Source organism: Rousettus aegyptiacus, unplaced genomic scaffold (assembly GCF_014176215.1).
Source record: "Rousettus aegyptiacus isolate mRouAeg1 unplaced genomic scaffold, mRouAeg1.p scaffold_m13_p_6, whole genome shotgun sequence".
Classification (NCBI taxonomy): domain Eukaryota; kingdom Metazoa; phylum Chordata; class Mammalia; order Chiroptera; family Pteropodidae; genus Rousettus; species Rousettus aegyptiacus.
The window spans coordinates 463154-482262 of NW_023416309.1; positions in this window are offsets into that span (position 1 = coordinate 463154).

The window sequence follows — 19109 nt, forward strand, 5'->3', positions numbered from 1 at the left end:
CTGCATTCTGTGTTGCCACCTCTCCTGGAGCATGGAACATCAAAATCTCTAGCACTTCACACATACACTATGGTATTCAGTCAGTTTTCTCTGACATTGCTGTGTTACAAACCGCTTTACAACTGCACCCCAGGCAACAACATTCTGCCAAGACTTCAAATAGACTAAGCTCCTCTGCTTTTGTTTTTTCCTTAATCTAACATATTGTAATAACTGGAAATATTTTTGGCTGCAAGTAATGGAAACTCCAGCTAACAATGACATAAATCACAAGATTATTCACAAGGTCTAGGAACAGGTAGTATCAGGAATGATTTGGGAATTCAGTGACGTCATTGAGAGCCCAGGTCTTTTCTTTTTATCCTTAGCATAATTTTATCCTTAGCATAATTTTTTTCAATGCTTGTCATCTAATCATCATAACATGGCTGTCTAAGCCTCAGACAGCACAGTCATTTTTCAAGGAAGAAATAAGTGGGACCAAAAAGCACCCGCATCTCTCCTCTTGTGCTGGTCTTTTTATCTGAAAACAAAATATCTTTCTTAGAAGCTTGAGAGGAAACTTATACTTGTGTCTCATTAGCCAAAATAAAGTCAAATGCCTACTTCTAGTTTCAAAGGAAGCTGGAAAAGAGAGTATTTGGCTTTCTAGCTTCCCCAAGAGAAGATTGACAGGGAGAAGTGAGATGGGAATACATGGGGAGAAATCACCCAAAATGTCATATACCCAGTTTCCGCTCTGAAACTTTGGAGTAGAAAGGGAAGGTTGGGAACTGTATGTTTGACCACTGTATGGACAATAAGGGAGAATGGTAGGCTTAATTTCCTCATATGAATGTTGTAAAGATTAAAGAAAATTATCTATATAAACACTTAACATAATACCTGGAACAATACAAACAACACTCAATAGGTGTTAGATATTATTATTATTACTGCTATTATTATGGAAATTATTATTATTAACACTACTTTTTCCCTTTCTTTATTCTTCCATGCCAGAGGGACAGGCTTTCTATTTCTCCTCTACAGAAACTTCTCCTATTATATATCCTAAGTTTTTCTACTGCAAGAGCAATACTCTATGATCAAGTCATGCTTGTTTTGAATTCCACATAAATCTTAAGTAGGGTGGTCATACAAACTGGAACATGTCAGAGAACAAAAAAGAATGCCTTTTTTACAGCTTTGCTGAAATAGAATTCATATACCATACAATTCAACTATTTCAAGTTTGCAATTCAATAGTTTTAAATATATTTGTAGTTGTACAACCATCTCCACGATCAATTTTAGAACATTTTGTCACCCCCAAAATGACACCTTGTGCCTTTAGCTGTAACTTTTCAGTTCTCTAGTCTTTTTATTGCTGAATAATATTCCAGTTTATGGATATACCACATTATATTTATCCATTCATCTATTCATGAATATTCAGGTAGCTTCCACCTTTCGGCTTTGTGTATAATGCTGCTATAAACTTTGATGTACATATTTGAATACCTGTCTTCAAGTCCCCTGGGTATGTACTGTTAAAGAACAAAATTCAGCCAAACAAATTTGAAGTACTAATTGACTTTATTGAATGATTCATGAATTGGGCAGCATCCCATCTAGCAACTGGAAGGGAGTTCAGAGGAGTTTTACAAAATGTAAGTTTTTTATAGGCGAAGGGATGGGGCAAGGGAACCATTGACAAAGGGAGGGGAAAAGGAATTTTCAATGGAGACTAAGTGATACCACTTAGTCTCCATTGAAAATTACTACTTTCCTTTGGTACTTGGTAAGCAATTTGGAGGGGAAGCTTTGAGACAATATAATATTCTTGTTGATGAAAGATGTGCATCCTATAAAAAAGTCTTCTAAGAGTTTATTTGAGCTAAATTGATAACAATTGCCAAGTAGCAAAATCTCTATAGATTGAGAAAATGCTCTGGGGAATGGCAGTTTTGCAACTTATTTTAGACATTAGAATCAAAGGAAGAGACATAGGAGGGCTGCATGAAATTCAGTAGTGGTAGATTTGGGAGGGAGAAGAAAGCAAAGTTGGGGAATCTCTGAGAGTGGATGAAAAGTAAAACAGAGAGACACATACTTCTCTTACATTGGTGGGTACAGATAGTTAATATTTACAGCATAGAGATGGTATGTGGGTAACAAGATAACAATGTAGTTGTGCTCTGGTGTCCGTGGTTGTGCCTTTAGGGGGTCTGGGAAAGAAAATTACTCTAACATTCCAAAGTTATGTTATCTTAGATAAACAAAGACAATAGACAATTTCAAAGATAAAGATTGACCTTTGTTAAGGAAGCCACAGGCCTAGGATATGACTACCTACCATGACCCTCTTTTAGTTAGAAATCGTTACATTCAAATCACCCTGTGTGGTTACTTTCAGCCTCTGAGGGCCTCCCCTGAACTCCTCAGGTTTATTATGTGGCCCCTTTTCTGTCCACATTCTGTCCCTCATTAAACTTCCATTCACTAGTTTCAGCATCCTGTCTTTTTAAAAAATCACTTTTGAGATTTAATTTACACACAATAAAATTCATCTATTTTAAATGTCCAGTTGGAAAAGTTTTGACAAATGTGTAGAGATGTGTAACTGTCAACGAAGAAACATCCTAACCTGTAAAGAATTCTTATGAGTTAATTTGAGCCAAACTGTGACACATGCCAGGGAGCAAGGTCTCAAATGCTCCCGAGAATGACAGTTTTCAGTTTCTTTTATACATCTGAAATTAAGGAGAGAATCTAATCTAAGGAAGATTACATGAAAGTGGGAGAAAGCAAGGCAGGGATTGGATTACAGGATAGTTAACAAGATTATGTCCTCCTTTGAGGGTGGCTTAACTTCTGAGGGGTCTGAAAAGGAGACATTCCAAAAGTGTGTTAACCCAGATGCACAAGAACAATAGACAGGGCTTGTTTAAGGCAAAGTTAAGCCTTTTACTAAAGAAGTTACATGCTTGGGCGTGACAATCCACTATGACCTGCCAGTTAGGAATTTATGATCAGATACCCTGTGAGATAACTTTCTGTAGAACCCATTTTTCATCCATATAACCACTACCATAACAGAAATTTAGAACATTTTCCTCACTACAAAAAGAGGCTATAAGGGGGTCCTTAGTAATGTGGGACAACAGGCATAAACATAGACATGGGCTGTCCTAATCTTAAGGAAGTGTGAATCTCTTTCTGAATCAGTCCAAAACCTTCAAGAGCATTGTCTTGGAAGAAACTCAGAACAGAAGCCCAAAGCAGAATGACGACCCCTTTGTTCAGAGTGGCACCTGCCTCCTCCCTGACTCAATGGATGGGAGGCCTTGAGGCAACAGGACTTACAGGGTGTGATGACATACTTGGAAATATGTCCAAAGTATCCAATCACACACTAGACTCTTACTTGTCATTGCAAAGGCTTTTGTGGACCCCCACGGCTTCTCAGAGAACACAGGGGCACTTTTAGATGTGTTCCCTCACCACCCTGGAAGCCCAGGAGACAGAAGATGTTGCTCCACAATGCTGCTGTCACCGTCCTACAGTATAGGGATATTCAAAGACCTCTCTTGCTCTCCCTGTGCCCCACAAGAAATGAGCACAGCTTTCCTTTCCCCACTTGAAGATCCTCCCACTTACTGAGGGCTCTGTTATCTCTACTCTTTCCTCTGCTGTCCACCCTGGGTGGGACAATGGGAAAGACACAGAATTCCCTTTTAGGGACCCACATCAGTGACTCACTGTACTGCTCCCCTCTCAAACTCTCTCTTTTCCCCGGGCTTATGGGATTTTCATCTAATCTGGGCAGGTGTTAAGTATTTTTTTTTGCTAAGTGTTCAGACTAAGAATTGAATTTATCAATGCCCCCAAAGCTTTTTTCTCTACCATGGGCTGTGGAAGTCTATTCTGAAATTAAAAGTCGAGCACTGAGTCTCTTCTTTCTAAATTACTTTAGGTAACACCCTACTCTCAGTACAGGGGTACCAGAAAGTAGAGTAGGGTGAGAACAAAGGGCAAACTTCTTTGGCTAATATTTGTCAATACCACTCCATTATTGTACAGTTAATTTAGGAAAATAAACAGGACTTCATGTTTATCTACCTTAGATGTTATCATTATTTATCCTTCTCCTTTTGACTCTAAGGCAAATTAAATACTTATTAAATATTTATCTTAGTCCCTCCTCCTTTTGACTTTAGAATAAACCAGATAAGGAAATATGCTTTTTTACTTTTTATTTTTCTTTTCTGGTTATTGTTGCAGGTAGGAGGGAGACAAAGGTAAAGTAAAGATGACTGGAAAAGTAATACAAGATTAGATCCTATGATAGGGCATGAGTCTGGGCTTTGTAGAACAGAGTGCCCGGACATGAAGAGAAAAGGAAAGGCCTTTCCCAACAGTGTGGAAGATGGTGCAAGTGCTGACCACGCAATGTGAAGCTAACTGGGGAGAAAAGGAGGCCATGTCCTCAAACTGCAGCTCAACCTAGGCATGTTTATTGTACAATGAATATAACATGTTTATAAATATGTTAAAACTAACACCATTTTCATGTCTTTCAGAATTATGGATGGTTTTTTGGTGTTCATCCCAGACCTCAGGAGTGTGAGCTTGATTATAATGATTCTAGTGACTGTGACATCTTCATTTCTATGTGGTGAGATTTGAGGCATTGCTTTAAACAGTATGAGGGAAAGGGATCTCTGTACACTTGGATATAACAGATGAGAGGCAGCATGGAATTTGAGAGGAGATCTAACTCTGGAAAAGTTAGAACTGGATTTGAGTCCCTAATTTTCTAGGCACCTTAAAGGTCTTTCAGCATGTCCATCAACAGAGTGAGCATAACTGGACTACAAAACTAAACCCAAACAAACAAACAAATATGTAAAGGAAATTATAAAGCACTGCATAGATTTAACTCTTTTTGCTATTTAAGCTAGTCAAGTGCTTCACAAGCTTGAAATTGTCTCCCACATTCCCTTCTATACTTAACATTCTGCTTTAGGTTGCATAAAGCTTTTGAGAGTGAATACTACCTCCATCTGCCATCTCCTTGTATACTCTTGCCCACACAAAGATGCACACCCTTGTTTTTATGTGTGTCTGTTTGCTTTTACATACCTGTTAAAAACACTTGGCATTCAAAGTTTTACAACTATTGATATACACAAGCTTCCATTTGATGGAACCTGCTAGACACATCCATAAGAGAGGCCTCTTTATACTCTGAAAAAGTATAAAGATTTAGAATAAAAGAAAAGAAATGTGACATTTATGAAGGCAATTAGTGGGAGTTATACCTGTATTACCTTAACCTTCCCAACAATTCTAAAAAGTCATAAATGCACATATTTTAAAAATGAAGAAATGGGCTCAAAAACATTAAGTTATCTGTCCAAGTTCACATGGCAGAACCAAAATTTGAGCCCAGGTGTGTCTGATGCATTTAGCCTATTCTCTTTATACTTCTGAATGCTAACTACCTAGATAACTAAACTTGGGTAACTTTCACTTTCTCTCTAAGACTATTTTCTCAGTAAAATAATACCTTCCCTACCAATCTGTCCACTTTTATATGCATCATTAAACAACTTGTAAACTCTCTAATTGGGCTCACATAGAAGATACTCAAGATCTAATGACTCCAAAGAAATTACTTTGAGAAAAATAAAAGAGAAAATTGGGTTATGTGAATATTGTTTATTCATTTTAATCCAACCATTCATGGAACATACATTTATATTATGTATCTACCTTATGCAACATTGCTTTTTAAGGATTGGAGGACTGGTGAAAGACAGGGACACAAGCTTGCACCCTCCTGTCACTGAGGTCAGTCCACATTTTGGAGCACTTGAGCAAGCAGAGGTGTCAAAGTAGAGAAAGAAGGTTTTTGTGTGATGGCAAGAACAATGGCAGAGAGTAATAAGGGCAAGGAGTAGTCTATAAATTTGTCAAGAAGCAGTAGAGTGGCTAAGAACTTGGACGGCGGGATTAGTTTATGAGTTTAAATATTGACTCCATCACACACTAGAAATGTGACCTTGAGCAAACTGCCTCAGTCTCCCTGTCTGTAGAGTAGAGACTATAATGAAAGATTTATGAGTATTTAATGGGCTTGATATATATAATGAAAAAGAAAGTGTCAGCCTTGAAGCGAGTATTCAATAAATATTTGGGAAAAATTTTAATTGCTCTGTCTTTGAAAACAAAAACTATAAATGAAATCTTAAGAAAGGTTTAATAAAAGAATATAAAGTACATCATTTGTATCTGAAAGTATTTTTACTGTGTTGTGGATCACTTCTTCTGGCTCAACCAGTAATATTTCAATACAGAATATTTAAATCCGGGAAGCTAAGCAGAAAGTTTTTATTTACTAACTAATCAAGTTAAGACAAGGCTTAAGACTAAGCTTGACTCCAGTTTATTATAAGTGGCAACATTTCCTCTGCTGTATTTTTCTGACATTTAATGTAAAGGCAAAAACTCTCTAAAATCAAAACTTTAAATTTTGTCAGAAATTATGAACCATGACCAGCTAATTAAGAGAAATCATGAAATAGGACTGTCTAGAAGATTTTAGTGGTTCTTAAAGTGTAGTTATTATTAATTACTTTAAACATAAATAAAGCTTAAAAATAGACTTACTACAGATGAACCTGTAGGGTATTATTCTAAGTGGAATAAGTCAAATAGAAAAAAACAAATACCATATGATCTCATTTGTATGTGGAATCTAAAGAACAAAGTAAATGAACAAACACACACAAAAAAACAGATTCATAGATAAAGAGAACAAACTGATGAACAAACAAATGGATGGGAGTTGGGTTGGGAAGCTGTGTGAAAAAGGTAAAAGGATTAAGAACAAAATGATAGTTACAAAAGAGTCACAGGGATGTAAAACACAGCATAGGGATTATAGTTAATAATATTGTAAAAACTATATATAGTTCCAGGTGGGTACTAATCTCTAACCACTATGCTGTATACCTGAAACTAATAAAAAATAATATTGATTATGAACTGTAATGGAAAAAAAAATTTTTAAGGTTGAAGGTGAAGGGGAATAAGAGGTTCTAGTTTATAGTTATAAAATAAATGAGTCATGTGGATACATAGCATAGAGAATACAGTCAATAGTATCGTAGGTATCATATTGTTACTAGGCTTATCATAGTGATCGCTTTCTTAGGCATATAAATGTTGAATAACTGTGGTGTACATAATATTGCATGTCAGTTATATTTTAATAGAAAAGCCTTTAAGACAAAAATAAATACTGAGCTTTCCCGGGGGGTGGGGGGGAAGAAAAGATGTTCAACGTCACTAATCATCAGCAAAATGAAAATCAAAACAGTGAGATGTTACCTGTTAGAGTGGCTCATCAAAAAGAAAAGAAATAAGATTTCGTGAGGATGTGGAGAAAAGAGAAGGAAACTTTGTGCACTGTTGGTGGGAATTTAAGTTGATGCCACCACTATGGAAAAGAGTATAGATGTTTTTCAAAAACTAAAACTTAGAACCACCATGTAATCTTGCCTGGGTATTTAACCAAGAAAAATAAAAACACCAATTTGAAAAGATATCTGTACCCAATGTTCATTGCAACATTATTTACAATAAATATATGGAAGCAACCTCGATAGATGAATAAAGAATATGTGATATACATATATGTGTGTATGTGGGTGTATATATATGTATGTGTGTATATATATGTATGTATGTATCACACAATGGAATATTACACAGCAATAAAAAGTGAAATCTTGTCATTTGTAACAACGTAGATAGAGCTAGAGAGTCTCATGCTAAGTGAAATAAGTCAAGTGGATAAAGACAGATACTGTATGGTTTCATTTATATGTGGAACCTAAAAGAAAAAAAAAAGAACGAACAAACAAAACAAAACAAAAACATACTCATAGAAATAGAGACCAAAGGGTTAGTTGCCAGAGGAGAAGTAGATAGTGGGGATAGGTGAAAAGGGTGAAAGTAAATATAGTCAATAATATTGTGACAAGTTTCCGCAGTTGTTAAGATATTGTCAGCCATATTAGAAAAATGAACTTAAACTAGCATAGGCAAAAAGATACATTTTGGGTTCAAGTGTTCAGTCCAGAGGCGAACTAGCTTCTAGATTTACAGGCTCAGACTGTGTCAGACCTTATGATAGAGTTTTCACTTTCCAGCAACCAGAAAGATGGAGGCTGATGCTATCATATGTATTCATTTATGCAAAATAAATATGCCCATCTATTTCAACAATAAGAAAAATCCAAGTTCATATACCAATAGATGCTGCAGAAGGTCTTTGTTAGCATCAGGGATGCAGTAAGGTAAACCCCTACACTGGGCAAGGGAGTGTTAGCATATGATCTTTTCACGAGGCTTGGGCTTCTCATAATATTATCAGTGGATTCTGAGGAGGACTGTCCCAAGAGTGACCAAGGCAGATGCTACAAGCTTTCGTATGACCTAGACTTGGAAGTCTCAGAACATCCCAGCTGCCATACTCCATTTGCTAAGCAGATTCAAGGGAAGGGGAAATAGACTTAATGCTTAATAGTGGGGAGACAAGATTACATTGCAGAAGAGCAGATATTATGGCCGTTTTTGGAAAGCATAATTTGCCATGCTCAGTGTTTGATATCTCCCTTTTTACTCTTTAAAAGTATTTTTAGAGTTCTTTAATATATCAGTACATAGAGAACAACCTCATCCTTTTTTAACAGCTCATTAGTCATCCTTTATAACTATGATAGTTTCTTTATGAGTTCTCTATAGATGGGTATTTGGATTCCCTCCCGTCCTTCTCTCTGTCTCTGTCTCTGTCTCTGTCTCTGTTTCTGTCTCTCTTTGTCTCTCTGTCTGTCTTTCTGTCTCTCTGTATGTGTCTTCCTAGAAGAAACAGTGCTATAATGAACATTTTATTGCTTATATATTTGTCAGACTTTTGCCAATGCAACCAAAAGGTAAATTTATACATTTTCACAATATAAAAATTAAAGATATTTTAGGTCAATATTTCTTACATGTGCTCCCTGTGTCAGAATCAGCTGGGGGTGGGGGAGCAGGCTAACTAAAAATGAATATCCCTGAGCCCCAGACCTATGAAATTATACCCTTCAGGGTGGGGGTCCTAGGAACCTATATTTCTAGGGGTTTCTTGGTGATTCTTATATACTCTAAAGTCTGAGAATAACAACTGGTCCAACCACCATATTTTATAAGTGAGAAAACAAAGCAGATTGATGGTTGCTTGTTACTTCCCTTGTGTTTCTGCCATATCCCTTAACACAAAATATTCTCTTCACAAAATGGAGAGTTATTCAAGAGCAGCCCATAATTAGTATCTCAATAATCCCAGAATTTAGCATCATGCTTGGTTTGAGATAAATATTTACTGGATGTTAAAATCAGCTGACTACATATAAAGGGTTTATTTCGGAACTCTCAATTCTATCTCATTGATCTTTAAGTCTGTTCTTATGCCAGTGCCACACCACCTTGATTACAGTGAGTTTTTAGTGACAAAAATTCACTTCTTGACCAAACTTTAGTCAGCTGCCTCTGAGCCTTCTTCTCGACTGGACTTCAGCCTTAGTATAAGAGAATTGTAGACTCGGCACAATTTTGTCCATTCCCTAACACTAAGAGACTTGAACAAACACTAGCACAGTTTCTAACAGCTCAAGGCTATATACCTAGAATGATAACCCCTGAGAAAACTCAACACTGCCAAAAGAATTCACTGTTTGTTCCAGTCAAAACCTGACTATAGGCCCCTGACCTCTCTTTTTTTAGAGTGTTTACTACAGAAAACTTGTAATTGTAAAACATAATTTCTCTGTCTCTTTGAGATATAGCTTTTATCACCCCAGAAATTTCTTTCTCTAGGACCTGAGAACTAATCCTTTGTAAAGTAATCATCGAGGATAGAGTCTTACAATCTCTGTGGAAGGATAGGAGCCTAACTTCTATAAACACCAGTTAGTAACACAGATGACCTAATTACACTAACTGAATCTCTCTCCACCCCAATGTCCTTCAGTACTTTTCCTTTAACACAGCTCAGCATTTAAAAAGCCTCCTGCCTTTGTTTTGGTGGAGTTGAGCTCAGTTTATACTAGAGAGCCTCCCCCATTGCAGTCATCTGAATAAAACCTGTCTTTCTATTTTTTAACAAAAGTCTGGTATAACAAATTTTGGGGGTGTGAGGCAACTTTTCACTAACTTAAAAACTCTAAGAAGAGCTTTGGGGCATTTGCGCCTGTCTTGGCAAGACACTCCTGGACAGTGGTGATCAATGGAATAGTGGCCAGTGTAAGAGATCAGCAGGCCCACCTGGTGTCTTCATTCTCTAGCGACAGGGGACTTGTACTTTTGTGCAGGCAGCTGAAATCAGCATTTCGGTTGATAGCCAACTCTCCCGAGTGCCTTCTCATATAAAACAGTACACCTCCCCTTGCCTGGAACAATAGTGTGATTAATCTGTTATTGGTTTGGAGTATGTTATTTCTTAATTGGCTTATTAAGAGATATTATCCAATATACTATTGGATTATAAATTTATCATAATCCCACAACAAATCTGTGCTAATTAAATTCTGGTAAAGACAATTCAATCTCTGAACATATCTTCTGCTGTCTTCCACAAAACTCTCCTACTCTACTCCTGCCTCTTAGCCCTCAATCCCGAGGGGCTTTTGGAAGGCACTGCTACTAGTGAGCTATGAAGATTGCTGGCTGACTTTTTTCTCTCTGATTCTGGTGGCCACATTTACTTTGCAGGTGCTCTATGACGAAAGAGGATCAGGGTTGGTGGTGCTGTTGTGCATCAGTTCAGAGGTATTGGTGGATAAATGGCCACTGCTCTGAGACCTCAGAGGGTCTCCACTCACCATGCTGAATATCCCAGCACCTTTATACCTCACCAGACACAGAAATGAAAGAGGCAACATCTGGCACAGAAGGGGCTCTCAGACAGACTACTGGCAAATGTACTAATGGGTCAGTCGTTGAGTCATGCCGGTTGTTCAACATTTGACTACCACTCCAGAAAGAAGAAAGAAACTGTCACCAACCAAAGCCTTATTGTCATCACCTTATTTTCAAAAGAAAGCAAGCATTCACTTCACAAAGAGTACATTAAGGTCAGGGAAGCAATGATTTCTGGGTTCTTTGCATAATTGCTCTAAGCTGTAAACACATGATCCTTGACCAAATAGCCTTTAATCCACTTGACAAATAAGATTCTGAGCCTTTTTGGGGATGCCTGGGTCTGCCCTTTCTCTAGGATAAAATCTGGTTAGGTTCCTCAGTGGTTAATTCCAGACATGTTTGCTCTAGCTCTACTTCTTCATTTTAGTGTTTCGTTTGTTGTTTTCACACTCTTCCAGATAATTGTCTTGCAATCTGCCTGGTCCCTGACTTCCTAGCTTCAAGCATATTCTTTTAATATTTCCCCAGGTTAGACAAAGTAGACAGTGTCCCTGGATGGCTCAGGAGACCCATACCTACTACAGTGCTTACTGTTCTATTAGTGGCTTTAGAGTCTCATTATAAGTTTTCCTTGGAACTGCGGAATCTGTGTCCCATTGTCACCCTTTCCCAGTAGGGGTTTGTTCACCTTAGTGCATCCCTGATGCTATCAAAGACCTTCTGCAGCATCTATTGGCATATGAACTTGGATTTTTTCTTATTGTTGAAATAGATGGGCATATTTATTTTGCATAAATGAATACATATGATAGCATCAGCCTCCATCTTTCTGGTTGCTGGAAAGTGAAAACTCTATCATAAGGTCTGACACAGTCTGAGCCTGTAAATCTAGAAGCTAGTTCGCCTCTGGACTGAACACTTGAACCCAAAATGTATCTTTTTGCCTATGCTAGTTTAAGTTCATTTTTCTAATATGGCTGACAATATTTTAACAATTGTAGAAAGTGGTCCTGAGGTGTGGTATCACAAGTACCAGATTCTAAAATGAAAAACTGACAGGGGGTTGGATCTCCACTGAGGGTCTCTTTTTTTTCTGATTGAAACTCAGCAATTCACACATGCTAGATACTTTCCATCTGCCCCTTTAGCCCACTTGTCACCAGAAAGGGTGGAGGAAGTCCCTGGGAAGGTACGTGTGGAACAGGGAACTGGGATCCAGATGGTACATCTGGGACAGGGAAGGGACCTAGAGAGACAGTTGAATGGATAGGAGAAGGTGCAGATCAATGTGTAGAGGACAGATGGGGCAGTTCTCAGCTCTGGTCTCTGTGAGATAAGTAGTGAGATTATCTTTAGGGTGTGAAGGAAGTCTGCATGGGTGAGAGGTTTAAGAGATGTGATGATAGCTTGGAAAGGTTCTGGAGAATGACTAGAGCATGACAGATGGGATACAAGTAATCAGCTTGAAGACTGGTGCATGAGGCCCCCACTGATCCTGGGAACCCAACTCTTCATTGGCTTCACCAAGAGCCGTGTGGCTCTAGGTGATAAGTGGCTCTGTGGGGTAGAGCAGGGGAAGGAACCTGTAGGGTCAATCTGCAGGTGGGGATAGGGTGGGACAGTAGGAGGTGGGATGCTGAGGAACTCACCCTTTGGCTGACATCCTACTGGAATCCACCTTCCCTTGTACAGCAAACTGCAGTCAAGTGAGATAACACTTCTGACCACAGTAGCCAAAATTCCCAGAGAAAGTAACCAACAGAAACAATATCCATTATGAAAATTCCAAACCTGGCTTCCAAAAACCATCTTACAGCAGCTTATTAGGTTTTAGGTAGTGATAGAGAATGGAATATTCTCTCCCATTGTCACCTAATCAATCAAGTATCAGCAGGTCTAAGCTTCTGCTAGTAAAATAGTATTTCCCATTTCAAAAACAGCTCATCCCAAAAGATTAGAAGTTAGACCAATGGTGTCCACCAGGAACTTCTGAACATTCTTTGTCATAATTATAGCAAGAAAATCCTACTTTAGAAAGAAAAAGTATAGAGAGAAAAGCCTGGTCTTCGCAATAGTCCTAGAGGGAAGCACTTGAGACACCTACTTTCATTCTTCATCTGTCCTTTGCCCTGCTGCCTGCAACCATAGTCATTTCCCTCTGACAATGTATGGGACTCTACAATTTACTAGCTAGTCACTGGATTTTCTCAAGCTCAGTCCTGGTCCATAAGGTCTGAGTATACAATCCTCCACTGGCTCCTTCAGCTCTGAGATGCTACAGATTAAAACAGTTGCTGTTTAACAGATTTAATAGGGTTTGTTAGTGAAACTGTTTTAGAAGCTCACTTGTAAAATCAAGTCAGTAAAAAATGTAGGTACATATAAAGGGCCAGAAATGTTTTTCTGTAGCATCTGTCTCCCATGGGAGGCAGGAATCTATGTTAATTTCATTAAAATACCAGCTACCTATCAATTTAGCAAAAATGAATTCCCCTGGGCAAGTTAGGAAAGCTATGTTTCTGAAAATAAGATAATCCTGGATTGAGATTCAAAGGATTTGCTATGCAATCAGAAGGCCTTGAATGGGCACACAACAAATATTTGTCAAACAAATGCATCAAAACTCTTGCATATGCCAATACTTGATCTATCTTTTTTTCAGAAGGCTCACCTGTGAAATTATAGAAGAGGACCAAATTACAAGAAAGTGAGGCGGGAGGATCAACAGAAAAGGTGTTTACTCCCCAGATATGATGGGATGTCACAAGGTATCTCATAAAATGTAAAGTTGAAGCTACTTCTGAGAGGAAATTAGCAAATAAAAACCTACATGTACCAAGATCACCCACCTACAGAAGGCAGCTTCTCCCATCTTCCCTCTTCACCAGAATCACCAGCTGCAGACCACACAATGGGAAGGGTACATTCCTACTGAAATGTGCACTCATGCTCGTGGCTCATGGAAATGTCCCCAGTGTGAAGGCAGATGGCATATTACAGAGACAGAACTGGGCAGGGTATCACTAACACTTTTCAAAGTAGAGGAGACTTCAGCCACCAGACTCACAGGAGAGAAAGATGCAGCAAACTGTTGTTGCTCGAAGGTGCCACCATCTTAAAAAATGATGACATCACCCTTTATCCAGAATTGGCTGAACGCTTTAGAGACATTTCTCATTTATTTTTTATGCAAATCCTTTGACAGGGAGATCATCATTCTTATCTAATAAACAAGTAAAATGAGGGCCAGAGGTGTTAAGAAATCTGCCCAAGGTCACACAGCTATGAGGGGGAAGAACTTGGATTAGAACCTACTTCTATCCTAACCTCTACATTAAATCTCCTTATTCTTATTCTGCAGTTACCCACTAACTCAGACAGTGTTTTCTAAAGAAAGAGACTGTGGACATCAGATACAGTGAGGTACAGGAGAGAGTGAAGATTGGAAGCCAGCAGATCTGAGTTCCAATGCAGGTAGGTACTCTTATTTACAAGCTGTGCGATAGTGAGAGGGTCGTCTGTTTCCTCTCTGTAGAGTGAGAATACTTAGAGACCTCATCATGAAAACCTCTTTTACAGTCTACTTCAGGGCAGCCTCTCCATACATGTTGTTCCTTTTCCCTTTCCCTCCCTAGTGTCAACATTCATATACAGTCTTCTTGGGAGTTTGGTACAACCCCGTGGGGTCACAGATCAAAATAAGCAGTGACTTTGTTCATATACTCAGATGTCAAGTATCACAGCCTAGAACACTGTAACCCCACCAGAACACTATTCTTCATAAAGACCTGGCAGCCAAGCAAGACAATTGCCCAGGAGAGTTTCTTCACTTTGTCTTTTTTAACTACAGCAATACTAAGTACACTGGTACAATAGTCATTGCCTTGAAAGTCCATTTCAAAGGAGAGTGATGGAATATTTTCTTGGAGCCTGGGTTGGCCTGGCAACCACCCCCAGATGCATTAGTGACTTGAGTGGAGGAAGAGGCTGGCATAGAGTGCATAGTCTCCTGGTACAATGTGGAGAGCACACGTGCTCCTCCACCAGTGTTTATAGTGACAAGCTGGTGGGGCAGAACACGAAGCAGAAGATTTGCATTCTGTCCAGGATGAACTAATCTATTAATCTCATAGTTATTCTGTGACAGGCTGATATTTCGGTTGAGACACAGGAACTAGTCCAAACAATGAACAAAGTCTCTAGTGAGTAAAAAAGGTTATTGATAAACAGCCATGTAATAATAACTCTCACCCACCTATTTGCATATCACTTTACAGTTTCTACAACCTATTCCACGTATATGGCTTCATTTTGAATCTCACTGCAGGCTGTTATCATGTTCTCAGTTTATACAGCAGCAAAAGCAGCAGCAGCAGCAGCAGCAGCAGCAGCAGCAGAACAAATATGGCTCCCATTTGTAGAATTCATGTTGGGTGTCAGGAATTATTCACACATTTTTTTTGTAATTCATTCATTCATTCATTCACTCAACACTATTTTTTGAGCCCCTGCTCTGTGCAAGGCAATTGTCAGAGTGTTGGGTATAAAGCCACAAACAAAGGAATGAAAGTGCTTTCCCTAGAGGAGCTGATATTCTAGTTGTGGGCAGGGAGACAATTACAAATCAACAGGTAACTATGTCTTAAGCTGGGTGATGATCAGGGCCTTATAGAAAAATAAAGCAACTCTGAGCAAGATGAGAAGCCTCTGGAGGAGAAATCTGGTCTGACTTTACTTCTAGCACATTTTATCTCTTAATTTTCAGAACAACTCCACAAGATAGGTGCTATCATAATCCCCATATTAGATCAATAATTAGGTACAGAGAGGTTAAATAACTTGCTCAGGATCACAAAATAAACATTTTGGAACCAGGATCCCAGCTCTGGTTTGTCTGTCTGCATAGCCCACAATCCTAAGGCTTCCCTAAATGGTACCAACTTTCAAGCTTCAGGAAACTGTGCTACTTGTTTTAAGTATGTTGCCCAGGATCCCACACCCAGGAAGCCATGGAGCAGTTGGCCTATTTGAAATCTTTTATTCTTGGAGTGATATTTCATGCTTGTTAATATTTCATAATTTCCACCTTTACAGGAATAAGTATGGACAAATACATAAAGCATTTTAAAAGTGGTGTGAATCATAGGCTTTTCTTGCTCCACCAGATACAGTGCACACATATACACACACACAAAGATAAAAAGAAAATGTATCAAGGACCTTTATAAAAGCTATTTAGTGGAGGTTGTCAATTATGAAGAGTTTAGACCATGACCCAGTGTTACTTTGTGCAAGTGACAGGGCCAGTGTGACATATCACATGTATTGGTGAACCTCCAGTTATTCAACACTGCTTCTAAAGTAACATAGGTGAAAAAGATCCAGAAAGCCAAGTGGAATTGTATTAAATGGGAACTGGACAGATCAGAAAGTACATATAAAAACTGATGAAATCAGAGTACAGTCTATCGTTCAATTATAATGTTGTAATATTGTACCAATGCCAATTTCTTGGTTTTGAAAATGGACTATGGTTATTTAAGATGTTATCATTGCAGAAGATGGGTACACAGGAACTCTCTGTACTATTTGCAACTTCTTGTGAGTCTCAAATTATTCCAAGATAAAAAGTTAAAAAAAAAATGGGAATGGGGCTCAAAGGCATATGAGCACATAGAGGTAGTAGCATGGTTGGTAATAGCAAAACTTGGAATCAACTTAAATAACCATCTCGTTGATAGGAGACTGGTTATGTAAATTTTAGTACATTCATACAGTAAGATATTAGGCAGCCATTAGAAAGACTAGAACACAAAAAGAAGAAAGCAAAACATGGAACAGTGTGAACAACACATCAAGGACTGTGTTCCAAATAGCATGAGTTCTAGCGAGAGGAACTGAGAGACTGAGAGACAAGTAGGAGAGACTTATTTTTTAAAAGTAAAATGTTTTAAAATGTGACAAAGCCCCAAAAGAAGCCTTAAGACCTTTCTAGCTATTAAGCATATAAAATTAAGGCAAGGAACCATATAATAAATGTTTGATAGATCTATATGTCAAAACATATCACTTTAAAGGTAAAAATAGAATGGAAGAAAATTTCTCATTCCTCAGGTCTAACTCCAGAGTCAATGTTATACGAAAAAGTGAGGAAAATATTTGTGGGTTTTGCAACAATTGAAGATTAGTAGCTTTAAAATATTAAGAGCCTATTTACTAATCTGGAAGGAAAATATAAACACCCCAAAAGAAAAAAAAAAGTAAGAAAAGGATACAAGTGAAGGGGCTACTCATGGAAGAAGGAATATAGTTGGCCAATAAGTATACCCAAAAATATCTACTCTTGCCCGACTTCAAAGAAAAGTAAATTAAAAAAACAATAACATTTCCAACCTATCAGATTACCAAATAATGAAATAATAATCTCTTTTACCCAGAAATTCTATCTCTACAAATTTGTCCTGAGGAAATTAACATGAGTGTGGAAAATTTTATCTAAAAGTCAAAATTCTAATTAAAAGAAAAGTCGGAAACAACAAGAGTGTTCAACAAAAGGTGATTGATGAAATAAATGAGGGCTTAGCCATTCCATGTAGTAAAATGTAGCCATTAAAATAGAGATCAGACCTCTATTTATTGATATGCAAGAATGGTCGTATCATTACTAAATGAATAAAGCAGATTGTATAACTATGCTATAATCTGTGTATAACAGTAGGTACAATGTTCCAGCTTAGGGAAAAGTGGATGTAATTTTGTCTCTCCTGAATGAAAATATACCTAGGATGTTCTTAAAGGAAAATCTCCAAAATTCTGACAATGGCTCTCTTGAGACAGTACAACCACAGCATTTTTCTTTTTGCTTCTCTCTGTTCACTCTTTTTTGGCCACGCGTATGGAGTGTATGTGTGTATGTGTGTACATACACATGCACATCTTTAATTAATCAATTAGTTAATTAATTAAGGGGACAATAAGGCTTATTCAGTCTGTTAAGATGAAAGTTGAAATAAGGTCAAAATCAAGGAGCGGCACCCATACCTGTTCACAACATTCTTTCCCCATCACAAACCACAATTCAAGCTCCTGGGTGAGGGCAGATAGGACAGTCTTCTTGCCAGCACCTAGTGAGAGGCAGATGAACTCTTTCTAGCTATGGCACTGATCGGCATGTGGAACATATGCATAAAACCAGGTGTAGTTCTACTCTGTGTGGCTGCACTGCACCAAAGACTGTACCAGTCTTCGAGAAGGACATAGACAGGAATAAGTTATGGACACTGTCTTCATCACAAAGTTCTTAGCGGTGACCTGCTTCAACAAAACCTGCCCCAGTCTGCGTGAGCAGAAAAGGAATTTACTAAAGATATCAGTCAGCTTATAGGCTTTGTGGAAAGCTAGAGACACAGATTTGATTGCCACAAAACCAGACGAGTCACCCAAAACCCCACTGCTGATGGCTCCAGCAAGACCTCTGCTACTGCTCATAGTCATTACCCCTTGCACAACTATCACAGCATACTGGACTGCAAAAACCCTTGTCATAGGCACCACCTTGTTTGCCATCATTGCAAAGGACTCTACACGTTGCCAGTTTCCATTAATCCTCTTTAAGGGAGTCTTGCTATGTGTCTGATTGTGGAACTTAGGTCACATGCCCGTGACAAGGACATTAGGACTTAAAGTCCTAGATAAGGTGAGACTCACACGGTGAGAAATTCTTCAAATTTGGTGTTTCAAAAGAAATTGAAGGGCCACCAACCACGACGAATGTGCCCCGACTTTGAGGAGCTGAGTCCCTGGGCAGCTTAAACATATGCAGGTGAAAGCAGAAGTGTGCAGGAGCCTGTGGTGTCCCTGGTGTGTGGGGAGGCAGCCCTTCAAGGGATCGAGAAAGCTAACCCACATGGCACAGGGTGGTGGCAAGACTGTTTTTAGGAGTGGGAGAAGATGGCACAAAAAAGGATCACTGTGGCCAACTCTGAAGAACTTTGAGAAACAGTTTAGTTCTTTGAGGCCTGAGCTCTCATCTGTGGATAGAGTGAACACAACGTAAAATTTCAGGCACTGTAGCAAGCTGTGGGGAGCGTTTTGGGATAAAATGGTGTTATGGACTGAATTGTGTCCCCCCAAATTCATATGTTGAAGTTATA